This window comes from Sipha flava, unplaced genomic scaffold (assembly GCF_003268045.1).
Source record: "Sipha flava isolate LNK unplaced genomic scaffold, YSA_version1 43_pilon_pilon, whole genome shotgun sequence".
In the NCBI taxonomy this organism is placed as follows: domain Eukaryota; kingdom Metazoa; phylum Arthropoda; class Insecta; order Hemiptera; family Aphididae; genus Sipha; species Sipha flava.
In genome coordinates this window covers 1,328,628-1,343,724 of record NW_020273171.1, presented here as the reverse complement: position 1 = coordinate 1,343,724, position 15,097 = coordinate 1,328,628, and the positions used below count along the sequence as shown (strand labels likewise).

Genomic DNA, 15,097 nt, shown 5'->3' with positions numbered 1-15,097 from the left:
TGATTAAAACATAAAATCAAAATTGTACAATTGCAATTATTATTATCACGATATATTTTGTTGCATGAAAACGCTCTAAGATATTTCTGTTTTAGAATAATTAATACCTAACTACTGAAGTATATGACACTGAGTTTGTAACTATATCACTATCACTCGTGTTCGAGAATGCACTGCGGTAACCCTGCGGTTACGTTCAACATTTTTCTTCTGGTCGAATATTAAAAGTACCATTAGTTAATGCACGTGATGACCTCTATACAAAAATTAGTAATTGAGTGATTCACGAATTCATTACTCAAACCATTATTGTTGGTGTTTCGCGGAATTCGTTTTCCAATGCAACGTCGATGATGATAACAACAACAATAACGGTCGGGCGTTCGTTGAAATGTTCAAGATAGAAAACCGGGACACTTCTGAAACGAGCTGTTCGTATACGATTTCTCGAGAAGAAATAGTAGAAAGAATAATAGTAAAAAAAAAAAAAAGAACGAGAAAACATTTTTTTTATTCATAGAATAGTAAAGTTAGTTTAGCGGGTTCTAGCCGACCTTGTACTTTCTCTTCTATCGTCTCTTGGCATTCGATAACACCACGTGATCCCGTTACAAACGCACATATATATTTGTTTGTATGTATAAATTTATGGCCATGGCGATGGCGTCGTATGCTGCACCGTCGTCATCGTGATCGCATACCATTCTTTGAAGCACGATTCGCACCCGGCGTTTCCCCTACGGGGTCAGTCGATCGGTGTACACCGAACGAGAATTAAATTCAACGCCGTATTATTATAATATCTGCCGGACGATTTAATTTTTCTTTTTGTTTTCTTTTTTAAAAATACGTAAACGTTTATTACGCGCGTAAATATGTTTGCGACGTCATCAACGTTCGGTCGGTGCTATAGATGTGTATATCTTTGATTAACATGCGTATTAAATATTATATTATTATTATACAGGAAAAATAGTAATAGTCGTTAATATGTACAAGAAAAGAAAGAAATAACCGGAACGTGAGTCACGATGTATACCTACCACGACGGATGAGCGAGGAGAACGGCCCCGGGGCGATGACGTTGAACTTGAATCACGGACCAGTTATGAAAACTTTTGTTTGAATTGTAATAAACAGACATATACATATGTACACGGAGCAAACGAAAAATGGCAACCGGTCGAACGGGGGGGAAAACATCCGTCTACATCAAACTTAACGCACCTGATGAATAGCGTTCGGTTTACGCACACTTTGAACTAATTGTACTCAGTTACTACATGCATTGTACCGCATACCATGTATGCGGTACACAAACATTTTTGTCCGTATGACTCATTTGCCCGTAACATTTATCAACGGCCGGTACGTTATTACAGGTATATGTGGTTACGTTTGGTCATAAGGAAATCCGGTTCGTACCCGATGACGGCGGCGACGTCGCGGAACGCGTAGTTTTGCATTTACTTATATTGTTTTATAACTTTGCTTTATATTGCACGAAAGTTCCCTCTGGCGGTGCGCGCTTTTATGCAATTTTCGTGAGACTATCGTTTTATCCGTACGCTGCAAATAACCACGTATGGAATTCGCGCGTAAGAAAAAGAAACCCATCTATTATGTACGCGATTAATTCAAAATTATACACGATAATAAATGGTTATCGATTATGTTAGGCGGTGTGTTACACAATAATCAACAACGATATGCTGCAGTAATAACTGTTAGTATTTCCGATATTTTCACTAAAAAACGATTTCTATAAAGTAACATATAATTGTTTCGGCTAGCGATGTAGACGCGCATTAACAGAAATAAGATTGTGTCATAATATTATATAGACATACGATATATTCTGGACAAAGTGCTTTGTTGATTGTACATTTATAAAAAACCGATGATAATCATCAATTGAAATAAATGCAGATTTATTAATACACATTTATAACATACTGAAAACATTTTTTAAAACGGATTGTCAGTGTTTTAAATAAAACACAAACTCATTTAATTACTGACCCAGTCTTCGTTGTTTCATATTTTCTCGCCAAGTATTAATGTTTTTGTAATAAAATATTACAAGCGTTGAATTGATGTTCATAAATACATATGATTTGAATTGCAATATATTTTTATAGGTAATAATAATGTAATACGAGTATAATATAACATTTCATCGATTCTCTGATCATAAAATATTTACGCTTTAACACATTTAAAGTGTCGGTTTTCGCTCAAGGAACAAGAACCTCTCTTCAGATGTATTTAAAACTACTGTAATTTCTAACCATTTATCGGTGATTATAATACATTTATCATCGGAATGATATAGGAGTATATTTTGATTAAATTATAACTCTTAAAAGTCGTTGTTTATAAAATTAATTTTAATTGTAGAAAGTAGATATCCAGAATCAAAATAAATAATAATTTGTTTAATATTTTTATTTTTCAATTTATTCTTAAATTGACATAAACACGAGCAAAGTCAATTTAGTATTTTAATAGTTTTTATTTTATGGTATATTTAATTTAATATCAACTTTATTATTATGGACTACCATATATTAATTAGCATAATTAATATAATTTGAGTCTTTTTCTTTTTGGTATTCAACCTTTAAGGTTGGTTTTGCAATTGGATATACACTCTCTACTCTTCTCTGTTATCAGCTATGTTATAGCTGTTATAGCTTTTTCAGTTCGGTGTAACTTGTTAGTCCAGCCTCGGAGATTATTTGTTTGACAAATGAAGTTCTCAAACATCCTCAATCTCTTTTACCATCAATCAACCCTTCTATTTTTTTATGGGTTAATTCAATTTCATGTCTCAATATATGACCCATCACGTTCTATCGTCTTCCTCTGATGGCTTTGAGCATTTTTCTTCGTTCCTTCATTTCACTAAGTATGTTTTGGTTGATACGGTATTCTATCCAACTAACTCTCAGCATCCTTCTCCAACACCATTTCGAAGCTTTTGAGTGTTCGTTGTTCTGCCTTCTTTATTATCCATGTTTCGCAACCATAGATTACTACAATCCATACATGTACTTTTACGAAACGTTTTCTCATCTTAACACTCATGTTATTGGAGCATAGTAATTTTTTCTTTTTCATAAATACTGACTGCTTGTGCCATTTTGAATCTTTATGAATAATTAATTCTTGTGCAGATAGTATTGAATGAATGCCGGTTTAGGTACTGTTTCTTATTTATGGCTTACTTGTTACGTAGCCATCAAATTCTGAGAAAATTTAAAGTGAGTTAAATAATTTTATTTTTTAAAAGAAAAAATCACCCCTCAAGAAATTTTTATATAGTTCATAACTTAATTCTCAATTAGAAATATTTAGAAACTCATACTGGTGGTCAAAACGTATGTTATACTTTTTAAGAATGTATAACTGAGGAAAAGATTCGTAATACATTCGAAAACGTACGTAATAATTATTATGTGATGAATAAGAACTTATAATTATTGATAATTATATGGACATTAAACCAACGAATAGTGACAATTTATAAGAACTATGCTGAAGTCTGTTTTTTTTTTATGATTTAAGTTATCCTCTTCTTCTCTTTCACCTTTCTTCCAACTATTTGGGTTTGGCCACTTTTGTCCTAAATCTCCACTTGTCTCGATTTTTTACATTTCCTACGGACACACCAACAGCCCTCATATAATTATCCTCAATCGTATCCAACCATCTCTTATTTGGTCTTTCTCTTCTTACAATTATAATTAAAATTATATTTAAGTAATTCAATATTTATCAATAACAATTCTATAGATAATAGGAGCCAAAGTCTAATAATTAATATTTAAAACGATTATAATATAGTATTGATTATTAAAAGTTTCGTCTAGGAATAAAAATAATACAATAATTATTATTGTCGTTCTGACCTTAAACCGCGATCAAATCATTTCGACAGTTCTCGTAAGCTATACCGTTTCAAAGAGTGAACTTTAAACTTCGGCGGCTTATACAATATTACATGAAACTTATAATCGTTACGCAAAAACAAAATACAGTCGAGTCGCGATAACTCGAAAAACTTAATAACTCGAATTGTGTTTTGTTCCCCTAGAAAATTCTACCCCTATAAATTAGTTAGATATCCCGAATAATACATATCTCGGAGTAAATTTTTATAACCCTTCAACTTTGAATTATCGCGACTCGACTGTATATTATTTTCCTACGCTGCATCGACCGGCGCACACAAGGGAATACCAGTTTACAAGTGAGTCTTATAAACGTACCGTGAAGACGAAATTGACAATGTCATTGAAAATCTTATCCCATGTTGTATCATTAACTTAATATTCCGCCGGCCAATGTACGGTATTGCGTTAGTGAAACACAAATTAAAATTCGACGTTCGAGTTTTCTCTTTCGGTTCACGTATCGAATACGCTATACACATGTATAATGTGTGTAAGTGTGTGTAATATTATAGTAGGAGTATTTATTAACTTTTTTTTTACTGCCGACCAAAGTCCGATGAGAAATGTGATTTACCAGAACTATACGCAATGTGGTCGCGGGTCAGTTGATAAGCAGGTGTACATTATTTAATTCATAGAAAATCAGAATACTTTTTCAATTTTTTGTGTTCAGTCGTTCAGACGCGGCTGATTGCAATCATTTTCAATATGTATACCAGTTTGAACGTAAAACGTGTAATATTATACCATATGGAGCATATTATAAGTAGTAAATAGTGTATGGTGAATAAATGCATGTGTGTACCTACTGCAATGCGTTATAATATTGTTTATAATGTATTGCGAAGAATGAAACATATTTGGAAATAAATATGGAAATACACGGTTACCTACTAGGAAAAATTATGTTTTTTTATCGGTTTTATGTGTGTCAGTGCATTACGTTTAGATACTTTTACCCGTTCCGTATCACAAATTTACAACTTTTAACAATTTAACCCCAATTTCTATCTTTTAATGATTTCATATCATCACCAACGTCTAGATTGCGAATGTTTTTCTCTTTTTTTTTTAATGGATAATGTTAGAAGTACGTAGTAAAAATAATTAATTTTGCTAAAATACTGATTGAATCTGATTCGTATTTCAAAAAAAATATGTATGGATTTACGAGTAAAATAATAGTAATTCACATACTAGATTGGTAGACCATGTTACTATGTATATGTTTTGATATCAATATAGTTTACCTATGTTTGCCTATGTATATATTTTGATAATGTACTATTGAGAATTGAACGATTTTCAATATTAAATGTTTTAAATCAGTATTAGTTAACCTACTCATGTATATAAAAACAATTGTCAACAATATAAATAATCAACAAAAAATCATCATTACTCGTGAAAATAAAAAACTTTATAATTATTTCATATTTTTTTAAAAAAAATTCTTTATAGTCACATAAAAATAATCACGATTTATGAATGTTATGATTTCATAGAATGCGATATAACAATTTTGTATCGTACAGTTTGTACCAAGATAAAAATTATTATGCGGAATATGTCTAACAGTTTTGTTATATAAATATAAGTGTTTATAGTTCAAGGCTGTCGTCTAACGCTTTTTAATTATAATAATTAATTTACGTATTTCTCATATCTGCCGCGTTCTATGGTTTTATATTTTGTTTCTTCGAATCTTTTCGAACAATAACAAAACAAAAAAAATTTTTCGAAGTAACAGCGTTCTTCGTGAATTATGCACAATGTGCATTGCACGTATTACATAAAAAAAATTACTTTCCCGATAACATCCGTAGACGGCACCGGGCACGACGTCGAATAAGTGAAAACTTGATATTAGCCGAATACTTGTATCATTACATCAGCGTGTGTCATTCATACGTATGTATGCGATATTATTATCCAAAAAAATCGTACGAATTGAACGCAAATGTATGAGAAGTCGAATTAATCGTGTACCGCATGTGAAAACCAGAGATCCAACACGACAAAAATGTATATTTTTTCTTTACGCCCGATAGTGAATTAATACTGCTAATGTAACTAATAAGCACTGCTGAATGCACACATTTCTCGACACTTGTGTTTATCAAAAAGAAAAAAAAACCACTTTTGAATGTCCAATGATAGAATTAAACATCATTGCGGTGTATTATGTTTTCTCTGAGCGAGCGTACGCGTACAAACAATCTCTGTTGATGTAATATTAAAATAATGACATGTGCTCATTTATTTTCGGGAGGCTTTTACAGCAAATAAAAAATTGTTGTTCGCACAGCTCGTATGTAACGAAGAGATACGTTTGTATAATCGACGGTTTATCCCTTGAGACACGTGCTGTGTTAGTACACATGTAGTCACAGGGTCATAGTGAAATAACAACGAATAATTTATTTTTTAACAGTTCGATTTCGTCGTTGTCACGAAAGTTCAACAACGTATAAAAGAATAATAATATTTACTTAGTTTTATTTTTTTATTCAATAACTTTTGTAACAGTTTGAAGTGTGAATGCGTGATTTTTTATCAATGTATTCATCGAATACCAAGAATAAAATGTAATAAAAAAATAAAAATAATTTGATTTGATAAAATTGCTCTCCGCCAAGTGAATCAAATAAATGACGCGAATAAAAAACAAAGAAAATTTGATACTGCGAATTTAAAAGCAAATAAATATTAGTGATTATGATATATATTATACGACATATTACAAATATTATAAACATTGTTTATTATCTATAGTTGATGGTTTAATGGCAATAAAAAGATTTACAAATAAATATGACTGTTGTACAATAGTTTTTTTGAGAAACTAAATATTTAAATATTAATGCAATAGGTATCGCTTAAAAATGATGCCAAACAAAATTAGTACAATAATCAACAGTAATAATTATACAGCTCTCGAAATAGAAAATAAAATGTTTTGATATCATACAAATGTATTGACGAACAAGTATATATACATTGTTCACGACGATGAATTAATTAATGAATTAAACAACAAATTCACACACATCGTGTTATTATTCAACGTTATAGAATTATAAACAATTTTGAGAAAGTTACCATTTTTTTTTTTATTTGTAATTTTCTGAAATTTTACTTAGCACATATTCAGTTTATTTGTATCAATATTGAAATGCAATGTATGCTTGGTAATTATTTCATACAAACTACATTCCGTAAATTGATATTTACTACCTACTTAATGGAAATCAAAATCAATTTGAATATAAATGAGAGAAATCCTCTTATTTGGATGAGTATGTATATATATATATTTAAATATCACTAAATACATATATATATATATATATATATATGTACAATTTTTTTTGCATACAAGTTAAATATTACGATTCAAAATAAATATAAAACACTTTTAAAACTATATAAACCTGTCAACTGTATATAATCTTTTGTAACAAGAACATATAAACAGCTAATTTATAATTTGAGATTAATTATTCTGTTGCGACTAAAAACTCATAAAAGATGATTCAATTGTATGGTATAAAAACTTCGATAAGTCATAATATTTATTCCATAAAAAATATCACAATTTGTGTTATACATATTACATATAAATATATCAATTTTGATACTCTCGGATTTTTATACATAAAAATAAATCATCGACCAAAAACATTTCGTTTCATTAGTAAATCTCAATAAGCGTTTACATTAACATGATAAAATTCTTCACGTGTTGTTTACATAAAATAAACTTGTGTCAAATTGACAATATTTTAAAATACTGTTATATTGTTTTCAGCATAAGTGCTATTGTATAATTTATAATTAGAAAAAACTTCAAAGAGCTAGAAAAATAATATTATTATACAAAGTCATGGGTGTATTTTTAAATTTTTTGTTTGGGAGGGGGTTACATTTTTTTTTAAAAATAAGTGATTTTATAGTATTATTATAAATACAAATCAAAAGTAATGTACAACCACATGATATAAATTAATATTCTCTTTCTCTGTACCTTCGAAACAAGTCATTTATGACTTTTAAACATTATTATTTACGAGTAATTTCGAAATCACGTATAAAGACGAAAACAAAATTAAACATACTCCCCTTTCTGAAAAGGAAAACAGTTTTAACTACTTACACCTAATTGCAGAATAATAATATTAATAACAGCAATATTTATACTAGTTCCGATTGTTGTTAAACTATGTTGATCAGATGTTTTCCAAACGGTATTTACAAATTATTAATATTACATTTAATTTTATAATGACTTACAAATATTTTAAGGTCACAATTCAGTTTAATAAAACAAAGAAACTGTATGTGTTATCCATTATAATAGGTTTCTTTATATTAATTATTCTTCATTTAGGTATATGACCATTCCATGAACCACCAACATCACGACATTGATATTGGTAAATGTTGGGTTTTACCATCAATGACCAGCTCAAATAAGTACTTTGTCTGCTTAACTAAAAGATTTTTATCTAGAAAATATTTTCCCTAATTATTAGTTGTTTCTTAAATTTGAATTAAGCCATACCGCACTATTCGCACGTACGACTATATAATATTATCATAAGAATCGGGTGGGAAACATGCCATTTTAACAGACGATGTACCTAATTTAAAATTTTGATCGTCGTACGTGACACTTTATCACAATATTATAACTAAAAAACTATTCTATTTATTCGCTATAGCAGTAAAGAATAAGCGAAAACAGACTTGTGAGCATTTACGTGACTTAAATTCAGACATCTCGTACACGTTTGGCACTATCACGAAAATTATAATGTCAATCCAAGAGTTTCGGGATCCAAATATACTTTCATATATTTATTATATAAATATAATGATAATATTAATATAGTAAAATATAGATTTTAATCGCAAAAAATTCAGTAATGATAGTCTATAACAGTATCGAAATTAATGTAGTTTAAAAAACATAGTTCTGTAAATGGTATGGACAAAACAAGGCTTGTGGAAAGGATTTCGCGGGGAAAAAATCTTCCCTCTCAAATTATGACTCATCTTTATATTGACCCGGTAAGGAACTGTGTGACTCACCGAACAGTACGTGAAAGTGATTCCAACCCCAGAATCCGGATATATTGCTACTATAAAATAAGCAAAGTCAACTGAATAATATTCGAAACTGTTTTTATGAGAATTAACGTAGAATATAATATAATTGATAATATTATGTTGTTGTAAATTTAATAAATGCGTATACTTTTCAAAGTTTAATATAACCTCTCTATTTATGTTATAAATACATTTATATTAATATACGTAATTCGCTTATAAACTGAACATTTGTTGATAAACCAATTGAAATAGTATTGGGTCAATATATTTTTAAAAATAACGATTTTCACACACTATACTATAAATGATCCAATCATGCATATTTTAGTAAATTAAATTGGTTTATAATACGTGATTTAGACGCTGATAATTCATTGGTAAATAAGTCAGTTTTATTTATTAATTGCAGAAAAAAAAAAGAAAAAAAAATAGTTTACAAATTGTCAATAATAAAAGTTTGTAAATAATTTGTTATCAATAGATTAATTGTTAGATTTTTTTTTCTTGACTGTTACTCCCTATTTTTCTAAATATTGTAATAGCATGCGACTAAGTGCATGTGTGTCTGGGACAATAGAACCGTCTTTTCAAAAACTATGTATTAAAAGAATAAATAAAACGAAATTCAAAATTAAAACTTAGATACAAAGCGTCCAGTTGGTTATTGACATGAATGTTTTCATCGCTTATCACTACGTTTTCCAAATGTTATAGCAACAGTGTACTGATAAATATATATATATACATTTATTCTTCTTCTTTTAACAACAAAATTATTTTGGTATTTGGAACTATTATAGGAAATATTATAGGTAAACAAACTGCAGTATTTCGTCGGACGATTACTCGACTTACCGACCGTATCGATTCGACTAAAAAATATTTGACACATTCTGTTAGTCTAGAGGTCTTCGATTGTCCAACAATTCGAACATATACGGATACTTTAAATTCATAATAATAATTATTAATTATCAACAAGCTAATCGTAATATTTCGTCACTATTATTTTAATTATTTTATACGAATGTTGAATTCAAAAAGTACTTTTTTATACGGACATTTTGAATAGTAAAAAAAATTATATTAATAACGTTAGCGGTGGTGAAACATTGTACCGTGTTACTTGTATCTTCACGCGTATAAGTACTACCTTTAATAATAATGGTAGAATTAAAATGAAGGCGAAATATGCACCTAAGCTTTTAATTAGTCACTCCGTCGGAAGTGAACGAGATGACCGTGATGTGTATGTTGTACAAACGCATTCGATGGACGACAATGCATTACATGTACGTAATATTATAAATTGATTGTACTTTACGACAAATTAGGTCATAACCTTATATACGGGCGTTTATATATTAAACCGAACGATTCTATTTTTAAGCATAGCGTTAATTGACGGGAAGAGAACATAACAATACAACATATTCTGATTGAACGGATAGAAGATGAACGCCGCCGAAGTGCACCAGATGCCCCACCGGTTTCCTCTTGAAAATACCACCACGTGACTCAATCTTCGTCTGAAAGTACTTTACACACACACGGTAATGACCGTCCAGGAAACTATATACGAGTGACCGGGGTACGTGTAAACCAATATAATATAGTTCACGGGTCAACACACCCGTGCCATCGAATTCCTAAAGTCGTAAATAAATCGGACTTAAAAAAAAAAATAATGATCTTTTTAACTGCGATGTTCATACGGTTTCGTTTCTAATATTTCCTCCTTTCAGGCTATATATCCATCGCTTCGGAAAAAATAGAACACACTGTTATCGTTATTAGTCGTATTTTTAAAACGGGAATGCCGCTCGAGAATTATAATATCGATGTAGGTAAATATTGTGTACTCGAGTATTTAATATTATTAAGTCAACGCTCGCGTGTGTACAGTTATTCGTGAGCGAGATCTGAAGCTACGGTATGCCTACATACCTAATAACGATTAAACATCAGCTTCAGGAGAAAATATTATTTATGTAACGTTATCGTTGATTTTATTATTTTTTCTTAAAAATAAAATAAAAAAGTGATTGCGTTTTAAAATCAAAATTCATAACTCGCCGTCAATTCATATACCACGATTAATTACTTAACAACGCATTCGATAGTTATCCCAATACTAGAAATTTTAATTGAAAAAATAGAAATATTACAATTAATTATTTGTTACAGTACATTTGTGCACTAATAGATATTATAAGTGTTCTTAATTTAATTTTTTTTTGGCCATTTTCTTTCTTCGAAATAATACAAAGATTTAAAGAATACTTAAAGAATCTTAATGTGGTATAATAATCGTTGATTGTTTTGAAACGTGAGTGCACTTGAATGATAAAACTGTTAGGTTTATACAAAACTAGTTGTAATCGCAATGTATTTACTTTGTGTTTCACAATATATATATAATATATGTATTGCGTGTGTATACTAATTTAGTAATAATATCGTATATACTCATTATCAGTATTATCTCTTATCTTTACAGACATTTTCCAATTCAAATAACGAGTACATTAGTATTTTATTTAGTAAGCAACAAATTGTATATAGAAGTCGGTATTATTCATTTTTGGTATCTTACGTAGAATAATTATTTAAAAAAACATCTTTTTTTTTTTTTTACTGCATTCTTTCGAAATCTCGTAAAAAATTGACGGTAAGTATACATAAAAAAACTAACAAATACTCTTTATTTAGAAATAGTTATAAATACATTTCAGTTTATGACAAATTATATTTAAATAATATAATTTTAATTTTACTATCACATTAGTCGCATAACTGTCAGTTTGTCAATGAGTTGGTGAACTCATCAAAAGATAACTAAAAAAGATAACCTTGTAACCAAGATACATTATACCCATGCGAAATCACTAAATTAACAATTTTCTCTTTCAAAGTAATGAGTAATTACTTGATTGCAATAAGTCTATCTATATGACGAAAGGTATAATTATTAATTATAAGGTTTGCTACCTCAGTGCCATGTATTAGTAAATACATGCAAAATTACCTAAAAAGTAAATTTTATTCACAACAATAAAACCAATAGTAAATTACAATATATTTGGTATTTTATAAGAGTCATATTCTAGAATAATCGTATTTATGATTATACCGAGAATAGTATGCCTACATAAATTATGAACATTAATTTTGGTTTTTATCTAATTATACAAACGTAGTGTTTCGTTTATTGACTAGGTCAGTATAATAATATTTAGGTATATTACTTTTGTACGCATTGGACACTTAACCGAAAGAGGTCACGTATATAATAGTAATAGTCAATCATAAACACATTTTTATTTTAATTTTGAATTAAATATTAAAAATATCTTACTCAAAAGCCATAAACGGATATTAGTTAATGGTCAATCCGTCATAACGACAACCATTTACATATAGATAACAGTTCTCGCACCGAATAACAATGGTTTTGAACGAGATAGAAAAACTTGTTCGAAAAGAATGCGGTTACAGTAATACAAAAAAATATAATTAATTCGAACCGATAATGTTTAAATGTTTCGTTATCCAAATCCATGGTTTCATAAGTTAACTTGTTTTAAAATAATACCAAACGCCTCCAGCGTATAGTTCGGGAGCATAGTTTATGTCCGTATTGAAGCCGAAAACGACATTACTAGTGATGACGATTGGCATCAAAGATAGATTACACCCAATTTCGTCTCAGAATTACCGAGTTTTTATCTGTGTGATATCTTTATTGTAGCTTAAACCATGCATTCAATCCACAAAGAACAAACAACTATTATTATCACAGTTACCTCGATTTGTAATTTTAGATAATACTGCAAAAAGCAACAATTCGTCATCATTTAGACGATAAGAAACAATCCATAAAACATTTAAATTGTATTACAACAAACAAATGGCAACAAAATGTGTTCAACACTGGATTGTATGACGTGTCGATACCGTAATGTTGAATTAGTTACTACTGCTCAATAAAATTGTAGAATATCTATAATTACACAATAACCTAAGCATGAAATAATATTTAAAAACGTTTATAGTTTTCATCGTAAAAAATCATTTTTCAATATTCTAATGCGAGTGTCATACGACTTTTTTTTTGCTTCTATAAGCAAAATATTAATTAATTCATGAAATTTGACAACTTTATTCTTAGCGTAAGTGTAGCACGACGGCTATTTCACTGATTTCCGAACCAATCATATTTACATGATATTCCTGGAAAACGGTTGTTACATCATAATTTAAAATATAATTCCTTACGTCTCGAATGGTAAAACTACCTAACACCTGTAGTAGCGTATTTAGAAGGGAATGGCAGAGAAAACTGTAGACTCCTTCAAAATTGTAGGAGAACTAATTATACGTCTTAATCTTCAGTAATATAAAAATAAAAAAAATACGTACAAAACGCTGTTTCCAAAATTAAACTAGATCACAAAACGTGATATATTGTTTTTAACACTAAACCGGAATGTTTAGAACACAGTTTTAATAATTATTTTGCAGTAATTATAAATGTTTTTTTTCGTTATGTAACCGATCAGCAACCCCTCGGAAAAATTCCTAGATACGTCACTGCCATAACACAAAATATAATATCATGCAAAACTAACATTGACAGGTTATATTATTGCGCTATTGTTACTACGCACGTAGTAGCGCGTCCAGTGATTGTAATAAATTCCTTGACATACCTCTTACGTTGTGATGTTATTATTTCCTCGGGTAGGTTATCCATCGGTCGGACGCGTTCACGGTCGCACATAAACGGCGGGAAAAAGTAAGAACACGGGGGTCACACACGTTGTCTGTTTTTTGTATGTTTTCGAGGAAATCGCAAAAAGGCGCACGCACACCGGGAAGAAGAACAAAAAAAAAAAAAAAAATCAAAACAAAAAGTAAACGAAAAAAGTGTAAAATCGGTAAAAATCAATACAAGATCCCAAAGACGGAGTCGGTCGGCACGGAAAACGACTACTACGTCGCCGAACACGTTGCGGTGAAGCACTGTCGCGGGCACCTGCGAATCTCGCCGCGTATACGTTCCGCCGGACAGCCCAGCCCGTGCCCCCTCTCCTAAGACCGCGGCGAAGTGTTTACGTTTTGTTCTCGGGTCGCGTGGACTCTTCTTCCCTCACTCTCATCCGACACACGACCGACCGCGGTTCACCGCGATAACGTCACGTCGCCCGACTTTCGGTCGGATCGTCGTTCGCCTTTTATTTCCGCGAACGGTGTTGATCGTATGATCGACGTTATCAGTTCATTACGTCGGAGTCGAATACACCAAACCCGTCAACGATTTCCCGTCGCTGTTATTGATAGAAATCGGTGAACAGGTGAAACAATCATCGGATTCTATAACATTTGCTTATCGTTATGCTGATAAAAATACCAGAGTAATAATAGCTATACTCATTTTGTTCAAGGATTTCAAACCTAAAAACTCAACGATATTTGTGCACGTTATCGAAAAGTTATTTTATAGTGTTATTCCTCCAGTGTTGGTATTGCTTATATGCCTTCAATTTGATTTGAGTTTTTCATAAATAGTGGAATTGAAAATGAAATTGTAAGAAAAAGTGATTGAAAAACGAAAAATCCTTTCATCTCCGTTTTATTTATTATACATTTTATAATTCTTAAATAATTTTTTAATGTATATTTTGTAATTGTTAACCAAAAAAAAAGTTAAAAAATGTTTTAGATAAATTGTTTTTTAGGTATTAAAAAACCGTATATTTTAATACTTTTTAGCAGTGATTATTTTACGAAAGGGGAGGAGTGCAAGAGGTCTGGACTCCCTTTAGATCCCAAGTTTAAACTTGGTTATATTATTTAATCGGGACACTTAGTTTTAAAATGTTATTTTATGTTACTTCGTCAGTATAAGAATTTAATTTTCAGTAATAAATTATTGATAGGTTAAACATTTTTGTGTCTTAATATATTATAAGATAATATCAAAGGACCCTCTCTTTGAGGAGAAATTATAAAAACCACCA

At 30.2% G+C, this 15,097-nt stretch overlaps 1 protein-coding gene across 2 annotated transcripts in view; it reads right to left on the bottom strand.

Annotated features, from left to right (window-relative positions):
- Positions 1–14,120, bottom strand: part of LOC112689284 — a 48,671-nt gene extending 34,551 nt beyond the window's left edge. For both annotated transcript variants that reach the window (XM_025562914.1, XM_025562915.1), the window contains exon 1: positions 13,787–14,120. The gene's annotated coding sequence lies outside the window, so the exon portion shown is untranslated. The remainder of the gene's footprint in view (positions 1–13,786) is intronic.
- Positions 14,121–15,097: the final 977 nt, after the last annotated feature.